Source organism: Geospiza fortis, unplaced genomic scaffold (genome assembly GCF_000277835.1).
Source record: "Geospiza fortis unplaced genomic scaffold, GeoFor_1.0 scaffold53, whole genome shotgun sequence".
NCBI classification, from domain to species: domain Eukaryota; kingdom Metazoa; phylum Chordata; class Aves; order Passeriformes; family Thraupidae; genus Geospiza; species Geospiza fortis.
Window position 1 is genome coordinate 3,640,298 of NW_005054305.1, and position 7,168 is coordinate 3,647,465.

The following is a 7,168-nucleotide window of genomic DNA, read 5'->3' on the forward strand; positions in this document are numbered from 1 at the left end:
TAATGGGAGTAAGTGCAGTATCTGCAATGAGAAAAATCTTTCCATGTCCTGATTTTATTCTTCAAAAGGGAATCTCCAGCTACTAGGAACATATGCTATAAATAAAAAATAGCAGAACATCTAATCTAAACCTCCTTAGAGCTGCAAATTCCTCAAGTATTCTTAGAGGTTAATATTTTATTTTATGGAACAGAAGCAAAGTGGCACAGTTCACTAACTTCTTCAGTTTTTGAATGTTGAAAGCAAAGCAGGAAAGACAAACATGAGAAGGCACTGCCAAGCCATACTGAAGAAATGGTAGCAATGATCTGGAAGATCACTGAACTTTCGTATCTGGTAAAAGGCAACGCATTTGCAGTGGAGAGTCCTACTGTTCTTCTGGGGACTCTCACTTCTGCATCATCTGCGTCATCTCCAGCGTCTGCCTTCTGAAGACTCATAAGCATGAAGGACAGAGGAGATGACTGAACAACTAGAGGGCAGTACTTCCACCTTGTCACAATTCCCATCAACTTCCTGAGGGGAAACAGAAATTCAAATTATGTCGAGAGTGATTTCCTTTCAGAGACTCTGATCCCAAGAGGCAAAGAAGAACTCCCTAATTCTGCTGGCAGTGCTCTTTCCAGTGCTGTCCAAGATGCTCTTGCCCTTTGTGGTGGTTGCTGGCTTACAACCTTGTCCACCAGGACACCCAGGTGCTTCTTGCAGTCATTCCTCAGCATGAGCTGGTACATGGGATTGGTTCTCCCCAGGTACAGGACTTTGCTCTCCCCTTCGTTGAACTTTATATGGTTCATGTCTGACTATTTTTTCAATCTGCTGAGGTCATCCAAGAGCAATGGTGTATCAATAACTCTCACTCAGAATATCTGTGAACTTGCTGAGAGTCCAGTTCCCTCATGTCAGCCAGGTCAGTAATGGAGAAATTGAGCAGCATTGGCCCCAGCAGTGACTCCTGAGATGTATCGCTGCTGGCTGGCCCCCGCTGGACTCCATGCTGCTGATCCCAACTCTGTGAGACTGACAGCTCAGCCAATGTTCAGTACATCTCACTGTACACTTCTTTCGTCTGTACTTCACAACAGACTGTTGTGGGAGATAATGTCTAAAGACTTAACTAAAGCTGAGACTATTAAAATAGCCCACTCTGTTCAGACAGTATTTCTGTATTATTCCTCTAGATTGCCTGTCCTTGTTTCCATCTCTGGTATGCTGCATTTTATGTTTGGGTTTTGTCAGGAGCTCCTTGCTCATGTTCATGACATGCAGACCCTTTGCATCTATGCATGTGTGTTTCTTTTCAAGAAGGAGCAAAAAGGAGGAGAAGGAAGATGCTTTGTGTGAGTACAGTCTGTAAGAAGAGGGTCCCAAGGCAGAGAAGGTCTGCTGTGAAAAACAGGAGAAAATATAGAAAAAATAGTAACTATGTTGATTTCTGGCATTTCTTTTATGGATGTAGCAATGCTTTTTACCACTTTCTTTTCTTTTTATCCAGCATGAAATTTTAAAGCATGCCTCTCATACAAAAAGATACTTTAAAAAAGTGTTATCCCATAATTGCAATATATTCTTTTCCAAGTAAAATAGCAATATATCTTACTATTAAGTCAGTCTGAAAATCAGGTTGAGTTTGCTCTTGATATCAGTAAGGAAAATTCTAAGTTAAAAGACTAATTAGAAGCCTTGCTGAGGGGAATGTGTGCCATAAAAATACTTATGCCTCTTTTATGTTGATTCTATAGGAATAAAAATGTTTTTTCCTAGACTGTAACCTTCATTATTAAATACTACTAGTCTTCAAGTAATGACAAAATGTGATTTTGTGTAATTTTCTAAATACATTCACAGTCTAGCTGTTAGTGTGTATATATTTGTGAAGGAATAAGGTACTATTGCTCAAATAAATTCATTACCCTCTTTTGCTACTCATAAATACTCTATTCTTCCCTAGTCATTCCAAGTGGGCCTTTGATTCTCCATCCATGATGCATAATTTTACCCTGTTGATTTAGCTAGTGAGAATAATTCAGTTTGGAATTATCTTTCGTAGGATTCAATATTTATATATCTGTTGAAAATACTAAGCATGGATTTTTTTTCTTTGTCTTTTTCAGAATTCTTCACAGTACTTGGTCAGCATCAGCTTGGAAAGTTGATTAGATACAGTCAAGAAAAATAAATTATAACCCATGAATGAAGAATTGAAATAACTTTACTCTCTGGAGAAAGGAAACAAAAAAAATTTGAATTCATCAGAAATTATGACAAGGAGAGCCAAGTGGAAGAGAGACTGGTCAAATCTGATGAGGAGAAGAATATTAAAGCTTCTATGTTTTTTGATATTTATTGGTTTAGACCTAATTTTTCTAAGCAATGCAAAGAATTGTAAGGCTAGAACAAAGGACAAAATTTTAGTGGACTGACACGTAACATGAAACAGTCTATAAAAACTCTTTGCTGGCATATTTTAAAATATAAGTTTTATGAGCTCTAAAACAAGTATAATTGATGGCTAGATTGTATATACCTATGGTTTGGACTTTTGAAAAGAGCAAACATTTTATATTAGAAGTATGAAATCACAGCCTGTTATTCTTCTCAAATGACCAAAATATCAGCTGATGTCTTTTAAAATAATAAACCATTGTCTACATTTATGCATGTAATATTTTACCCTGTTTGTACTTCCCTGCAGAAATTGTGAGTCAAAGTTTGATGTTGGTTGTGATATAACAAAACTCTTGTCATAGGTAAACAGTAAGGAGAATATTTATCATCAAAAATTGTGTAAAAAAGGGATGAGTTTTGTATGTAATGTACTAAAAGACCTTTTCTTTCTTGAGTACTGGATAAGAAGATACATTTCTGAAAGGGAAAGACTATGTGTGTTCCTGTAAGCCCTCTTTTACATCAGTTCATTAGAGTTAGTAGGACAGCATCTTTGAGGAAGACTGACTAAGCAAGGGAGGGGTTGCTTATGTTGTATTTTAATCATGCTCGAGATGTTCAGCTCAAAATCCTTGTTTATCTCTGTTTATCACCCTATCATTCAATTAATTTATTCAGTCCATTGACAGATCTGACACAGTGCACACTTTCATTTTCTTTTTTATTTATTTGCATCTTCTAAGAAAAAGGTTTTATGAAGGGAAGTGCTGAGCTTCAAACAACTGAGAAAGCAACAAAGTTCTTATCTGCTCTTGAGATGTTGACTAACTTTCATTCCATGAGTCTTTCTCAGAAATTTTCAAAGCAGCAGTTGTCACCTTTCTTTCTCTTTCTTTCTATATCTCTCCCTCTCCCTCCCCTCCCTGCCTTCATCTATAAAAGGAGCTTCTCATAAATCTCTGTAGTGCATCTGCCTTCAAAACTCATCCCCACCAAAATACTTATGAAACCAGTGACAGCATTTAGGTTGCAGCCAGGTTATACCTTACACCTAAGTAAACCTCACAGCAAGGTGTTACCAAAATTCTTGTTTTTTCTTCAGTCCTTTCTACACTCACTTGTGCCCCCAGTCTGTATCTGCACCATCACTTTTACTTGTCTGATCGTGTAGTGAGATGTTTAATGAAGTTAAATTGGCAGAAAACCAATTGCCTTTTTTAAAAGCGCTTTTCTGCCTGATCGGTTTCACAGATTGGGAGCAGATGAGTTTCAATGTCAAAGCAAAGGAAGATGATTCCGGGGCAGAAGAGTGGGGCAGCTTTACCCTTCTTTGTCAGCAGTTAACTTTTAGAAGATTGCAGCCATGACTGCACCCATAAACAGTGAATATACTGAGAATACTACTCACCACATTGATCTGTGCAGACATGCTATTTTCCTGGGCTCTCATGTCTGTAACCACCTTAGTTCCTTTCTTTTCTACTTGGTTATAAGCCTTTTGTCAGGGGCTGCCTATCTGTAATGTACTTGTAAACCACAACTTTTGCAACTTCAAAACTTTTTGGTGTGATCTTTATCATACCTTAGAATTTTTTCCTTCTTAACAGGTGTCAGACATTATTATTATTTCTAATTTGGTTAGGATGACACAGCCTCCAGATAACTGTTTGCCAATGTCCTTGTGAAAAGGCTTATTATTACAACATCTCCTCTGCATAACATAAATAAATATTCGGGATAAGAAAAATTTATCCTTACTTAACAGGATGGAATTTGAGAGCTGGATACAGCTGTGTTGTACACACAAAAACAAAAATGTTGCCAAGCTTCAAGAGGAAAGAGCTGTGAGGAGAACATGTGCACTGGTTGATCACACCAGTTATTGGAAGGTTATTGACCACACCACTTATTGCAGATACTGTTACCAGTTATTGTACCACAATATGTTGCCTTGCAAGTATAGGGTACATAGGAGACCTTTAAAACTGAATTTATGAAGATTGAATATATGAAGATAATTGAACAACAATGAATTTATGAAGAACATTGTGAAGATGGACACTATGGTTTGGGACATGGTATTAGGACATGAAGGCTTCTACACAACTGTTTTGAACATGGTCAAGGGATTCTTATGGGGCCAGTGGGAATAATTTATAATTTTGATTTTGCAAAATTAATGATACCTTTTTTTTTTAAATCATCTTTTAGGTGTGTTTGCATCTTGTTATTAGGAGCAAGCCACTTGTTTAGCAGAAGTTTTTCTTTACTAATTCCAGTGGCAATAGGCAGACTGAAAGGGACAAGAAAAGCTAACCAACAGATAAAATTCATCAAAACAAATGAGGATGATATTGGAAATATTTCTGGAGACTTGGAACACAATTTTAGGCTTAAATATCTGCTGCTCTTCTCCTCCCCTGCCCTAGCTGCTGCCTCTTGACACATCCATCTTTTAAAAAACACTCCTCTTCCAAACATACATAATCCAGTGCTTTAGAACATTTGCCTCCACAAGGAATGTTTTTCTTCAGATGAGGACTGAATGAAGGAAAAACTGCATGGAAGCTCAGCAGGTGGTTAGCAGAACTGCCTAGAGCATACATATCATCCCCCCTGTACAGTTCCATGGCGCCCCTAAACCAACTGGTCATTGCTACCTGGCACCTCAAGGCAAAGGTCTTACTTACCCCAGGCTGTGCTCTCCCACTGTCCCTTCTGTGCTGGCCATGCTGCCTGGCTGGGGTGTGGTAAAGCAGGCTGGAAGCCCTGCAGGGCAGAGAGATAAGCCAGGAAAACCAGAGAATGTGGTGGGATAGAATGTTAGAAAAGATAGTGCAGAAGGTAGTCTCACACCTGAGGAGTTGCAGCTGCACTAATCACCAAAGATTAGGAACAGGCCTGCCCTTAATAGGCCACAGCTGTGTCCAATAAGGATGAGTGCTATAAAAGAGTGGGTTAGCTGGGTGAGGAGAGAGTTTGTGTTTGTTGGCTGTGCTGTGAAGAAGAAGGAGTCAGTGCTGTGAGGAGCTGCACATGAGAAATTGCTGAGAAGGTATGGAACTTTTGAAATAAGATGACAACAGCTGGTGAGCCTGACATGATCCCATGGTGATTTGGGTGGAGAGCTGTAAGGATGTGATTCTGACATCATCCTGTAGTGGTTTGGGAAAAAGCATCTAAATATTAAGCAATGTGGTCCCAAGGTGATTCAGGAAGATGACTGCAGACCTAAGAGAAATAAGGTGGTGGAGTCAGGCAGACCAAGAGCCTGAGAGCCTAAAAATCCAGGTGAGCTATAGCTAGGCAGACCTGGGAGCCTAGAAGTCAGGACAATGTATGAGATACCACCCCCAAGAAGAAGAAGTGCTGGATATGAGGAGTGGGTGCTACACACTTTGCTTATTTAGTGCATTGGAGCAAGCCCTGTGCCCCCTGCCAAGGTATGGCCACAGTCCAGAGGGGACCCAGGATGGTACCGGGTTCCTCTAGAATGGCAGAGTGTGCAGTGGGGCACAGTGGGAAAGTTGCTGCTACATGAGCAGACAATATGTAAGAGAAGCCCTCTAAAATTGTATAGTGGCCATCTCCACAGTAACCCAATGGGATTTGGGATTGGGCTGTAGGGCGAGGTGCAGCTGCAGATGGAGCCCAGCGTAGTGCTGAGAGCAGCAGGGGATGCTGCCTGGTCTGGACCTGACAGATTTTGACACCTGGAGTACAGGTGGGCTGCTGGGGACACAATGGGAATTAACCTATCAAGTGAAGAACAGATTGTTTCATCTACATGGAAAACAGAGCAGGGCAAGAGAGGCTTGCAGTGACCAACTAATACAACAAAGAACTGTAAAAGGAAGAAGAGAACTATTAAACCAGCAGTTGGAGCTGGGGACAGAGTAGCTCTATCATTCAGTATGGTGTATTTGCTTGCTGATGGAACATGTGCATTTTGTTTGTGAATTGTAACTATTAATCTTTGATTAGGCATAAGTGTAAAAGTTTATATTCCATAAGCATAAGTACACTCCACAGATACTGGATTGATGTTGTTCAAGTTGCATAGCTATTGATAAAATTATGTAACTGTTGATTTATTACTAGCCTAATATGTAGCCTTTAACTTATTCTTGTGAGTTTCCATGTAAAATTGTACAGCTATTGATACTGTCAATATTCTAGAAGTACAAGAATTTCTGATCATATGTAATATAAGTTTGGGTAATGAACCGAGGTCAGCACACAGAGGCATTCCGAAGTTAAATAGAAACTACACAAAAGATGATTGTACTGGGTTTTCTGTCTTTTGCAAAGGGCCCTGCAAAAGATAGTAAACACAATTTTAGTTTATGAAAAGCCTTAGGTTGATGTTCTAGACTGTGAAAAGCAAAACTAAATTGGAACTTAGAAACATATGTTCTTGCTGTGACCTGTTGCCTGAACACTTGTATACTGTTAGTCCTAAGTGAGATATGTGAATATGTTATAATATTTACTCAAACATCTCTTTCCAGAGATGCTGCAACTTTGTAATTAAAAGAAAAGGGGGAATTGTGGTGGGATAGAATGTAAGAAAAGATAATGCAGAAGGTACTCTCACACCTGAGGAGTTGCAGCTGTGCTAATTACCAAAGATTGGGAACAGGCCTGCCCTTAATAGGCCACAGCTGTGTCCAATAAGGAGATGAGTGCTACAAAAGAGTGGGTTAGATGGTTGAGAGGAGAGTTGGAGTTTGTGCTGAGTTGGAGTTTGTCTGTGCTGAGAAGAGATGAAGTTTGTTGG